General features: G+C 42.3%; 1 protein-coding gene across 29 annotated transcripts in view; it reads left to right on the plus strand.

Moving 5' to 3' along the window:
- ZFHX3 (zinc finger homeobox 3) overlaps positions 1-13,651 on the plus strand; it is a 527,663-nt gene that overhangs the window by 211,560 nt on the left and 302,452 nt on the right. For 21 of the 29 annotated variants that reach the window (XR_013374931.1, XM_077888804.1, XM_077888884.1 and 18 more), the window contains 2 exons: positions 625-757; positions 2,661-2,740. The gene's annotated coding sequence lies outside the window, so the exon portion shown is untranslated. Of the gene's footprint in view, positions 1-624; positions 758-781; positions 1,073-2,660; positions 2,741-13,651 lie in introns of those variants that run through there. The other 8 variants (XM_077888783.1, XM_077888788.1, XM_077888792.1 and 5 more) reach the window with 2 other exon arrangements.

A 13,651-nucleotide genomic window follows, 5' to 3' on the forward strand; every position in this document is an offset into this window, starting at 1 on the left:
GACCCCCCCCCCTTTAACAAAGAAGGACACTGAGGCTTACACCATATTGACATGGCTTAAAGCCACATTGCTGCCTTGTGACAGACTGGAAGGTCATCTATAAGTTACCCACTGGCGATTCTTCTCTAGGGAAAAGCAGTCAAGTTCACATCATAACCTCACTTTGCTGACCCCTAGATACTTCACGAACATCTCTATTAAATTAGGGATTTCTATATGAGTTTTCCCAAGGCTTACCACGGGAAGTGGATAACCTTGCAATTTCAATAAGCTATTCTCCCAATTATGCTTATAGTCATGTATTGTCTATCTTACCAGGTTGCATTGGGGGTGTGTATTAGGTAGTGATCCTCCATGATTCATACGTCTTTTGTCAAGATCATTTTTCATCTCTATACTTTACTCTCTACCTCTTGTACTTGCCTCTCTTGAATTCATACTGTGCTGAGAAATTTTGGAATTCTAAGTCTTCAGTAAACTCATTTTCTTCCAAACATCCACTGGCAGTACTAGCTTGGTTATATGCCACCAGTAGATAAAGAAATTTAATTTCTTCCCCTGCATGGGATAGGTTGAAATTTTGAGGCTGAGGTATTGATGGTTGGTGTACTGAATCTCTTCCAGAACACACATTTATTGTCTTCCTTCGTGTGCACCAAAATGCCTTGGAATGAAGGACCTTTTACATCTATTTTCAACTCATTCTGGATCGGTTTCCTTTTAAGAACCATCAGCCCCATTCACCTGGCAATCGGAGGTTGGTGCCAGAAGTCAATGAAAGCATAGCCTCTGGTTATGCATAGCTCTCAGATCCAAAAATCCAGGTCTGTGAGCCACCATAGCTTGCCTCCACAACTGAACTGTAACCCAGCTACGTGTAAAGCAGAGGAGAAATCCATCACACGTGGAAAACTTAGCCATCAATAAGCAGCTCTGCAGGCCTTTCAGTTGAGGACCAACCACAGAACTGGCTCTCCATCAACAATCAAACAGTCTTTAGCTGTGATCAGCCACTTCCGTCACCTCTGAGACTGGCAGATTTCCAATAAAGCCAATAGCCCCCTCCCCCAGGGTAAGGTCATCAGCAGGAGGCAGGCATTGTCGTTTAGCCAAGCAATTTGACAACAGTGTTAGCTTACACTCTATTAGCCAGCAGCTACACCCTGACCCCTGACCCTGACATTGACCTCAGACAGCCTTCTCCTGAGGTAGACTCTGATCATTTGAGGTGGCCCGCCCTGCTGGTTAGCATGCGAGAAGGCCCATCAGGACCAAGCAGGGCTCCCTAGTCACCCCCACTCCCAACAGGAGGCTTGAGGCTTGAAGTACAGAAACAAGCCAGAGTTGAACCCAAGATGGCAAAGGTGAACATTCAGAAGCATATCCATCAGCAGCCTGTCACCAAAGGGCGATGTAAGAACTATGGAAGCTTTCAGCGCAGGGGTAGCCATTGTCTCCAGACAGTTCTGCTCCTTAATGGAAAAGACATATCAAAATATGGCTTACAAAATACAAAATAATGGACTGAGATGTACATTATATGAGGGTGTTAGATTGCAATGTACTTTACAGTGGGGGAATTAGATTGAAGTGTTATGCCAGGGTAGTTAGGTTGAAATATGGATTATCCTAGGAATGTTAGCTTGAGATGTGCTTTATAACACAGTTGTTAAATTAAGATGTGCTCTTCAGTGCAGGCATTAGCCCGAGATGTGCATTATAGCAAAATTGTTAGGGGAAGATGTGGATCCCACTTTGGGAGGGGATAAGAGAGGAAAACACCCTGTGTTGAATATTATTCAAGGTTACGGAACGTCTTCTGCATTACGTGGGTTGCAGGGCTTTGAATGCGGGGGAATGAGAGAATGCAATATATAATGTTCCTTCCCTGCTCCCTTCTCCCAGCCAAACAACCTGCCACTTTCCCCACTTTTCCTGTTAGGGACTTACAGGCCTCCCCCATCAATAAAAACATTAGCTCACTAAACAGCCTGATGGCTTTTCCTTCCCTGGCTTAACCCTTCGGGAGCTGGGGTTTCCTTTGGATTTGTAAAGATATTGATCCTGGATAATGTTTGCTTTTCTAACTCTCTCTTCCCTAGACTTGATGGATAGGTTCAGGGCTACATCTCGGCAGCCCATGCACCGCAGCTACCCAGGGAAAGGGGAATGGGAAGCAAGGCGAGCGTTCGGTAGTTAACACCATCGGAATGCTTTTTCTGGGATGGACAGGCTGGGGAGAAATGTGAGGGCCACAGTCACTTTTAATTAGCACAGGATTTCACTTTCGATTTTGCTCATTCTTGTCCTGATCCCTCCACCAATATTTCTTTAGTTCAACTCAAAGCGTTGTATAGTTTCTAATTAATATCAGATGCTATCTCGAGGTTGGCTGCCCTGAGTTCCATTTTCAAAGACCGCTTTTTCAGTTAAAGAATCTCTAGCCTTATCAACATGGATGAATCCCAGTAGCTATGTTGTTTGCTTGCAACGCTGGCCGAGGTGGGGACGACTTTAATAAACCCTCACCATAGATATAAATCTTACCCAAGAAAAAGAAGTGAAGAGGAATGGGAGCATCATCTCGCTCATTAACCACTTGGCCTACGAAGGTTCGCTGTCTTCCCAACAGTGTTTTTGTTCTTTCTTCTCTTCCTTAGTTCAGAAGATATAATTTACAGCCTCCAGAAGTCTAGGTGAGCGCAATTGGATGATGTCCAGCTTCGCCGGAATCAGAGAGGTGAGTTCCAGCCTTCTTGTTTCTCAATGAAAGAAAATGTTATACCAGGTGAGTCAACTCAGTCGAAAAGACTAACCTGCCAGACAAGGGCACCAAACAAAACCAAACAGTTCAAAGGAAATTGCAGTGTTACTAGACACCTCTGCATTGTGCCCTGCGGTTCCAGGAAAGAGGCAAGTGGGCACTTCTGTGTGCATTTTGTCAGGCTCTATTTCTCTAGACAGAAAAGAGGGTTTGCTGCGGGACAACAGCACTTTACCTTCCCTGGCGGAGCTTGCCATGGGCAAAACACAAGGAATAGGAGAGAAATATGCTGGCCAGGTGAAAAGCAGTTTCACCCACCCTAGGATGTCTTTCCCAATTTTAGCCCATCAGTATTCCCGCTCCTTCTCTCAGCATTTTTGGGGTATGCACTCTGGAAGTTTGCTGTGTTCTTTTCTCCTCTTGGTATCCATTCCTGCCTCATTTTCTAACATCACATTTTCCTTAAAAATAGGCTATGAGAGCTATTTCTGTCTGCTGTCAAGGGATCTGTCCAGCCAGACTCCCACGGGATGTAGGAATGAGTTTAAAACCAATCCCGAAGAAGAAAGAAAAGAAAGGGTTGGCTTAGTCCCAGACTCTGTTTTTAAACAAATCTGTTGGGTCAAGTGATGTATTTGTGGCCCTTCCCTAGAAGGGGAATTACAGTATGGTACTCTTGAAAACCCTCTAAAATCCCACCCCAAAGAAGACACCACATAGGATCACAGGAGAATCCTGGTGGCCTGGAGGTTGGAAGCAGTTCTGGAGTCAGTCCTAGTCCATCATTTGCTTGCATTGTGGATTTGGGCAAATCACTGGACTTTTCTGAACCTCAGTTTTTCCATCCATAAAATGGGTTTGATGGTAGTAGCCACCTCACAGGGATATTATGAGGGACAAATGGGCTAATGTGTATAAAATGCTCTGTCTTTGGCCTGCCACAGGGTAATCACTCCACATGGAGTGGCTGAGAACTTTATAATTTTATCACCATACCAGCAGCTAGCAGGAGCAATGTGCCAGTTTACCACGGGCTCTGACACTTGAGTGTCATACCACCACCAGCACTGACTTATCACATACCACGCCGACCCTCATGTGTTCATCAACCCATCTAGTTTTAAAAACATGCTGTATCCCTCAGCCTTGCCCCTTTCCAAGACTAGGGTTTATGAGGATTTTCTCTGCAGAGGAAGAAGGGCAGCCCTGCCAATGAGGGGCTAGACAGATTAGAAGGGCCTCATTGATGGAGTATAATCCCCCTCTGTACTCACCGGTAACTATCCATGATTGTATTTCAAAGGTAACTGTTCATCTCCACCGTGGGGATTGGCGTGCACTCCACAAATAGGGCCTAATGTGATCCGACAGGCCTGATTTCTCCAGATATATATTAAAACAACATGCCCAGTGCTGATGGCTCCAAGGTCCTGACCTTTAGCAAGAACTTATGACGTAAGGCAACCTGCCCAGGAGAGCAAGTGGAGCAGAAGGCCAGAGGGACAAGGTCATCAGCTAATGAAGTGGTCAGCATTGAGTTTCTGTCACTCAGCTGGTTAAGAGGAAACTGAGAGGGAAGTAAAAGAAAATGGGAGCATTTGAGAAACAAAGAGAAGGACCACGTTTGAGCTGATGCTCCAAAAGTGAGCAGATGTTGTCAGAACCAGGCTGAGGAAACGCGGCCTGTCTGAGCCTTCATTATAGCCTCGCTCAATCCTACCTGCTGAACACAGGCTGGTCAAAAGAACATTGGGAAGAAGCTAATTCTGTACAAATGCCAAGTTAGAATGAAAGTGAGCAGCTCCTAAAGCAACCTGCTCTTTGGTTCCTATCAGCCCCAGACATACAGTAAGGACAAGTGGTCAAGAACATGGGCTTCGAGATGTGTTCCAGGCCTGTTCCGGGTACACTACCCATTGAGCTTCAGCATCATTATCTGGAAAACTGAAAATGGTCCCTACCTCAAAGAGGGGTTCATAGAATTACAGGAGAAAATTCATATCAAAGGGCATAGCATGATGTTTGGCATAAAGTAGTCACTCAAGTGTCAGCAGCAACCATTGTTATTCTGTAAACACAGACAATCTCAGACAGAGAGTGAGTGCCTGGTTTTAAAAAATGGGTAGTAAGTCGTGTGTTACAGACTACGAAGTTGGTTCCACCGGTTTCACACTGGGAATTCTAATGTTTCCCATTAGAGGAGCACTTCAAACTTTTGAATGACTCGCCTGGTTGATGAACATTTATTGAAAATTACTGAGTGCTGAGCACTGTCCTTGGTGACGCTGAATCAACTTTGTTCTTCACCACCTTGCTGGGGAGATGGAAACATCGAGACTCAGAGCCTAAGTGGTAGTATATTTCGAGAATGTAGCATGGGGTAGAGACAACGACTCTTCTTGAGAATATCAGAGAGAAGTCAAAGAGAGGAGGACATTCATTCCTCTTTCATCACTTACTCCTTCAGATGATGCCTTAGGGTGCATAAAGCTGGTGTCACTCTCCCCATTCATTTTATGTATGAAAAAGTTGAAATCCAAAAAAAAAAAAAAAAAAAAAAAGGTTGAAATCCAGGCAGGTTACCCTTGCTTTTGTTTGCAGCAGTTCATAGGAGAACTGAGACTGTTACCTGAGTCTCCAAGCTTCCAGAAGGGAGATTCCTCAGCAACATCAGGATGAATTATGCCCACTGATGGCCATCTGAGATCCAGAACCATTTCTCCTAACTGGCATTATCATCGTAGCCAGATTAATAATCCAACTCTTAAGTCCCAGTGCACAGAGATACAGAAGGCTTCAGTTCCGTTGCTGAGTTATTCTAAAGGTTCTTTCAAAGCTTTACCCTCTTACTTGTAAAAGTGAAGTGCTCTCTAGATCAGGGGATGAAAATAATAGACTGAGGACCAGCATGCTAATCTCAGCAATACCCTGGTTTCTTTCACATCCCGCAATCACTGATGTTTCAGGTCCCCAGATTAAGATACTTATGTTACCTGCCCACCTCTACTTTACAAAGATGATAGGAGGATAAACTGAAGGCATTGATCTGGGGAAGTACTTTGAGTGTTTAGTGGGGAACATAAAGTCCCAGTGGAAGTGATTATCAAATTAGGCTGTGGCAGCCTAGGAATAAAGACTTAGAGCGTCACCAGGGCCACCAACCCCTGTGCTGGTCATGACCCAGACAAACATCCTTCTCAGGATTCAGTTCCTTGGGACTTTTCTGGGTTTCGAGACTCCAGTGGAACAGCACAAATACGTACCATTAACCAAAGCTACTCTCTTTTTTCTTTCAAATATGGACCTAGCCTCAAGCTTTTTTCTGATTGTGGAGATAGTATATAGTCTCTTTTTAAGATGCAAGCAGTTTATCAAAGTATAATGAAAATTAAAACCACCCAAAATTCCACCACCCAGAACAAACACTATTAGCTTAGACTACCTCCTCTCAGACCTCTCTTCTGCACACATATGCATATATGTGTCTTATTTTATGTTACTGGCATTATATCATACATGCTAACCGAAACAATAGACCATGTCATTGAATTATAACTTCACGTTAGATTCATTTTCAATGACTACATAGTAGTCCACTGTTGGGTGTACCATCAGTTACTTAACTAATGTCCTACGGAAGGCCAGTAATGTTGCTATGAACACTACTCTAATGAATATCCTTATGCTTAGTTAATCTGTCCAATTATTTCCTTAGGATAAATTCCCACAAGTTGGAACTGTTAGGGAAACTACTCCCTTCACCCACTGTTAAGAAGGATTTACCTGGAGCAATGAGGGAATAGAAGGGCAAGGACTAACCACACTGGAGAGTCCCTTCAATCCTAGTGATCCTCATCTATTCATCCATGGGAAAATGAGCATGACAGAGGTGAATTTTCATCTCCCCAAGATTAAGTGTCACACCATGAGGTTCTAGAAGCTTGAGTTGTTTTGTGTTGTGTTTGATTTTTTTTTTCAACTACTCTTCTTGCCCTGGCCTTTGGATCCATTGCACACCATACAACCCACTCTGCAGTACTCTTCCTCCTCAGACACTGACACGGTGGATTCCATTTTCTCTTTACTGGGTTTTCTTTCGGGTGGCTTTTCTCTGTATGGGGCCCAACGGTTGATTAACTCCTTTGGGTTAGAGTCAGCACTGAGGCCAGCCAACCAGTGAGTTGGGTTGCGTGATTACATTGCAATGTTTTAATTTGTCTTTGGACAAATTCTCATAAGCTTTCCTGAGAAAATCTCCCATTAGATGTAGTCGTTTAATTTAAGAACGGTTGGGAGAAGAAGATGAGCTAAGATGACAGATGGAGGAATGCAGATGTGTACATCTTAGGGGGACTCAAAAGCACTCTGAGGATTTGGCATCCAGTGAAGCACAATGTCGGCTTTTACTGCTTGTGTCCATGGAGTTGAGAAATTTTCAAGAAATCATTAAAATACAGGGATTTGCTTAGATGACAAGCAGGTTTTATTATTTTTTCTTGTCTACAAAATCATAACAAGTTCAACTAAGGAACTAGCTAGCCCCCCTCCCACACACACACACTCCCCAAGTCCAGAAAACATAAAAAATAAAAATTTGAGTAGCTTCTTAGGGAGGCAAAACAAAGCAAGAAATAATAATAAGGCTGCTGTTGGAGAGAAGTTTCCTTTGGTCACATTACCACAAAGATAACTTTTTAAATTCCGTGCTTACCCTGGTTTCCTTCAAACAGTTTTTCTGGACATCCTAATTTGGAGTTTGTATAATTCAACATCTATTATTGTTTTAGGACCATGGTTATTATTTTTAATTATAATTTAAAGCTGCCTAATATACCCAGAGGTCACCAGGCACCTAAAAGAAATAAATAAAAACAACTTGCCATTTTTAAAAGCGGCATGTTTATTTGGAAGTTTCACAAGCAACTCAACTAAGACATCATAAAACCTTCAAATAAACTAAAACGGAAACAAAATAAAATGTCCAGCCCTAATCTCCTTAGAAGGCAAGCAGAAGAAGGTTGCAGCTAGCTGAATGCTAGCATGAGAACGTTCAGAATGATTTTCTTACTGAGTTTGGGAACTCCAGGGTATGTCTTCGTGCCCACACCCTATATTGCAATCTGTATAGTCCTGGTCCAAGATTTGTAATCCTCGAGCCTCAGTGTGAAGTTTTAGTCAAAGAGAGGTCAGTCTAACAACACACTTGGTGCAGAAAAAGCAGAAGACATGCTAGAGGCATGGAAGTGCCTACCCACTGACTACTTCATCCAGGTGGCTTTGGATGGCCTTCTCCAGTGCAGGTGTCCATAACGTAGATTCAGGTCTCATTAACTCTATTTTAGATGTAAAATTACTGAAATATCAAAGTCTACTGATTTAACATTTGGAAGTCTAAAGAAATTTCAAAACAGTTCCATAATGTTTCTACATGTGAGTTTCCATAACAGAAAACAGTAAAATCATTTTCAAACCATTTACTGCTAGTATTCTCCATGTAATCAGAGCTGTTATGGTTTGTTAAGCAACAGAGTTATCTAGTGGGAAGGAGGTTTATGCTGCTCCAAGACCTTCTAGCTACATAAGTATGCAAATCTGTAAGTATTATAGAATCTGTTGAACAAGCATAGTTAAGATTTCCAGAGGGAAGCATCTATTCTCTCCACTCCCAGAATAGTGTTAGATAGTTCAGAGTGACTCTCTTTAGGGCCCAGAGAGCTGTACTGTCAAATTCAGGTCACTCAGAGTTCTGAGGCTAAGGCAGAGAGTGGTGTTCTCAGAGTGGTACAGAAAAGACTCCTGGAGATCTCTGTGGAAGAAATAAGAATGAAAAGAGAGGAGAGAGTAGAACAGAACAGAAGAGAAAAAAAGAAAAAAAGGAAAGAAGTTGATCCCCGCGATGACAAACTTGAATGGCTGCAATGATTAAGCAAAAAATATAAATAGGTGAAGTGGGCAATAGGGAGTGGTGGGGACTGTGGAAAATGTGCCCAGCCTACAGGGCATCTGTTGCTCAAATCCAGCTGAAGGCTTTCAGGCCTAGCATAACCAGAGCTTTCAGTTTTTCAAGAGAGGCTGGAAGTGTAGATTCTTTTCACTTGAAATACCTCAAATTTCGAATGTTGGCCATCAGTTTTATTCAGATACCCACACAATATTTGTAAATTGTATGAGATAGAAGTAAGCAGTTGGGAACTAAAAATAGCAACAGGTTTTGAAGCATGGAATGGATAATTTATATTAAAGAGTTCTTCTTTCATCCTCTGCCACAGATAAGGGAGAGTCTTATCAAGCCTTAGTACTAATTCTCCTCTATAAAGGAAAATATATATTTTTTCTCTCCCTTCTAGCCAGTGCCCTCAAGTCTAAAATAACTTTTAATCTGCTTTATCCTGTCTTTCTGATTCTCTTTGTAAGTATTGGGCTGGCGAATGAACTCTGGGTATACTGAGCTAAGCAAATGCTTATGATCTCTTAGCCTTCTGAGATGGGGATGGATTGATGCATAGAAAAGATTTGCAAAAGGTGGAAAGCTGTTCTGAGCCTATTTGCAAAATTTCTGAGATAAATTACAATATAGTTTATTAATTATTTAAAGATATTATCCTTACAGCACTCCTGGCATTTCACCTTAGAAATATTGGTATTTGGAGGTTATATTAGTCAGTTTTTATTAAATAATGTTGCAGTAACAAATAATCTTCAAGTCTCAGTGGCTTACAACCAAGATATATTTTTCATGTATAGGTTGGTTGCATCTCTCCTCTAGTTCATCTTTGTTCTGAGCTCTGGGCTGAAGGAGCAGCTCCTCCCACGATATGGTGCTAGAAGGGAGAAGAGAAACCACATGAAGGCTTTTAAAGCTTCTTCTCAGAAGTAGCATACATTACTGCCTCTCACGTTTTATTGGTGGCCAAAGCAAGTCACATGGGCACGCCTGACGTTGATGAGGCAGGAGACTTATTACCCTCTCACAGGGAAGGGCAATAATCAGGAACAATTAAACAATCTCCCGCAGAGGTACCACCTTGGGGGCTTTGGAAGAGAAAAATAATGGGGAAGCTCCCCAACATCTCATGTTGGAGAAACTAAGCTGACCCTCGGCTCCATTCTGACCTCCGAGGGGAGCATTGAGGTAATTTAAGTAGAGAGTGGTTAAGGGCATGGTATCTTGAGTCAGACTTCCTGGGTTTAAATCCTGGCTCCACCATTTCTTGGCAGTGAGGCCTTGGATATGTTACTCAATGCTTCTTGTCTCATTTTCCTCATGTAGACACACCTACTTCATAAGGCTGTCGAGAGGATTCAATGAGTGAGGATATATGTTGAGAAGGAGAGAATATTTAGAACAGTGTTTGGCACATAATAAGTATTGACCATTACTCAGTGATGATGACTGGGAAGCCATCAGGTCAAATGCATCTCAGCCACCTTCTCAATAAAGGTCAAGATTTCCTGTTATAGAAAGACTCTTCCAGGCCTTTTCAACTTCAAAATCCTCTATTAAAATGCATTTCTGGAAGGGCTAAACCCTTAGGTCTTTATCAACTAATACTTTGTGGGGACTACTTTGGAAGCAGATTCTAGCAGGATAAGATGTAAGAAGAGTCCTGGAGACAGTGAGGCAGAAAACAGAAGTTGGGGAACAAGGACCCCTAGAATAAATTTGTCACACATGATGGTTTTACCAAGAGCTAGCTGACTAGACCAGTAATTCTCATCCTTAGCTACATCTTCAAATCCCAGGGGATGCCAAGACCACACCCTAGGTCAACGATATCAGACTCTATGTGGCTGGGATGCAGGACTCAACACCTTAAAACTCCCCCATAGTCTTTCTATGTCAAACCAAGATTGATGCATTGGAGCAGTCTACCTTCCACTCAGAGTACCTGATTGCCTCCTTCGTGGTACATATTTTACTCTACCATGGGTCTGGATTAACCCTATCTCTCCAGCACAGTCCAGATGAACTGACCAGGAGAGGAACACTTGCTGACAAAGACAAGGGAGAGATATGGCCAAAGTGGAGCATTCGTCTTTTCTCCCCTTCTGATTGATCACTTTATACAATAATAAAACTTTTAAAAGGTTGAACCTGAACTGAGGCTGTGACTGTGACACAATTAATCAAACTCTTGAAGAATCATGTTACATTATGTGCTTCAAGCATTGATCCACTTCACTAAAAGTTGGCCTGAAATATTACCTACACAGGATACTAGATTCCTAAGAAATGGCCAGGATGTCATCTATTGCTTTGCATCTCCAAATAATATGTGGACCTGCAGCTGAGCAAGACCATACAGCAGGACAGATTTTGACACATCAGAGGGTACATCACCGGTCCCTACCTTGCCCCAGATTGCTGGGAGTAGGAGTACAGAGAAGAGAGGGCTGATGATGATGTGTTCCTTAAACCTGTTATCACTAAGCCTAGATAGCAATGATACTGTTCATCCACAAGGCTCCCAGTCTCCCTACCTGTTTTTTTTCCCCTACCTGTTCTTGAATAAAATGCAGACCGTGTCAGCATCCCTGGCACCATAAGCCCTACCCCATGGAGGCACATTTTTGGGGTCCTCTCTAAATCTAAGTTTAACAACAAATGCATCCTCCTTTTTAATTCACAGATACACATCAAGTCAATAACAATATCTAGCATCTCCATGCAGTTCTTTTCAGTTAGACAAATACTGAAAAGTGCCCAGACCATTTGAGCCTCACAACACCCCCAGAAGGTAGTTAGGTGAGCCAGGATTTATGATCCCCATTTTACAGAAGAGGAAATTTGCTAGGGAAGTGATGTGAGTTGTGAGGTCATGGAACTGGTGGTAAAACTGGAACACCTGGTTTTAGGACTCGGATCCTGTGTCTTCCAGCAACTTCCAGGCAACATAGGAGACCACAGAGGAAATCAGATCTTGTGCTGGCCCCAAGGCAAAATCACATTATAGACAAAGCTCCTTGGATGCCTTGCCTCTTGCCCTTCACCAGCCTTCTTCCTCTCCTCCAGGTGTCCCTCTCACCTTCTGCCCTCTTAATGTGTCAGCCCACACTTTCATAGGGTCCCCTGGGCCCAGGGGTCCTTCTGTGTGCTCCACTACCCGCCTCTTGAAACTACCCTGGTCTTTAGCTGGCCCAGTGGAAAGACAGATGTGCCCTCCAAGCTCAGTTCACCCTTGAGACCTAGCTGCATGACCTTGGGCAAGTTGCATTATGCTTTTAGGTTTCCCCTTCTGCAGAATGGATTATTACTAGTACCTACTTCTTGGGGCTATATGGAAGATTGTACAAGTCACGTACATAAAACACTCCAGACCATGTCTGGCATTTATTAGGCACTTAAAAGGGGTAGTCATTTCAGAAATCATTTCTGTTTAGTCATTAATTGTATATGATAGCAAGCAGTTTTCAAGACCTACTATGTAATGCTATATATCAAATTATGCTCAGCACTTTTCATGTACTATTCTCTCACTGATTCCTCAAGACAACCCCATGAAGCAAGCACTATTATTACCCCACCTGACAGAGGAAGAAACTAAGAGATTAAATAGAGCCATCTAGACCCTAGATTTGGCCTCCGTGGGTGTAACTCCAGAATCAGCGCTCAGTTTAGGCATGAACTTCAGCTGTGGGAGGTGGGGGGATAACAAACATTTAACATTGCCTCCTGCCAGTTACATTTTTAACTAAGAATATCTCTGAATAAAGAAATAACTTAGGCATACAGTGCTCACATGGAGAGGAGTGAGTCTATGATCATGAAATATCTGCCAATATAGCCAAGAGGACAGACAGACCATAAGTAGGAAAGAGGGCTTTCTAGGTCCTGCTAAAATTATACTATGAATATGCTTTTTAAATTGAAGGAAGAAATCACAAGAACATGTTTGTGGGACATAGGACTTAGCTCAGGTGAGGATAGCAGGGTTTTTCATTTTTCATTTTGGACTTTTCCATATTATTTGAATTTTCAAATAGAGCTCCCATGTTGATTTTGTTTTATAGCAACAGGATTTATCAGAACCATACGACATTTTATTTTGTTATGTATTATTTTTTCCTTGTACACTTAACATTTAAAAATTAATGAATGTCATCCTCAAAAATTATACCACACAACTAACCACCTTCTCCACTCCAATGTCACACCCTCAAGCTGCTTATCATCTTAATACAAAGAGGAGACAGGAGAGGCAGAAAAATGGGAGCGCCCAGCAAGATGGATTATAATTAAGTGCCTGAGAATGCAGAGCCATCTCTTGAGACCATAAGAGTACAGCTCCCTTCCCAAACATGGTATTTTCCCTGATGGTTTTTTTTCCCCCACCAGAAATTTTCCACTTTAATTATGTGGGTTAGGTTAGAGAAGTTCACCTTCGGAACTTTAAATGCGCAAACAGCTAATCCCTTCCATAAGACACATTTCTGGGAAAGCCCAAAGATAAATGTTTACAGCCTGTGCTGAGAGAATAGAACCCAGTGAAATTGGAAGTGATTTAAGCATTATGTACCCATGCCCGAAGAAACAAATTAGAAAGAGCTCTAGCCTCTACGTTCTGGAATCCTGACCTTCATTCTCACAAAGAGTGGAATCATTGGCAACACTCATAGGCTCGATTTTTTTTTTCTCCTTTTTCCTGGTTTTGACTTCAACATGAGGAGGATGTTAATTAAAACCATACTTAAAATATTAAGTCTACTACCTAAAGGAATGAAGTTTATTGAAGTTGCTAAGTGTTCAGTACAGAAACTCAAAATAGCCCAAGCATACTCCCCTCGGCATATAACCAAAATATTTGTTGAAAGGAACCTGAGCATAGAAATGGCACACACGTGTATACACACACACACACATACACACACACACATCAATACATTGAT

The sequence above is a fragment of the Canis aureus genome, chromosome 3, assembly GCF_053574225.1.
Source record: "Canis aureus isolate CA01 chromosome 3, VMU_Caureus_v.1.0, whole genome shotgun sequence".
Taxonomy (NCBI): domain Eukaryota; kingdom Metazoa; phylum Chordata; class Mammalia; order Carnivora; family Canidae; genus Canis; species Canis aureus.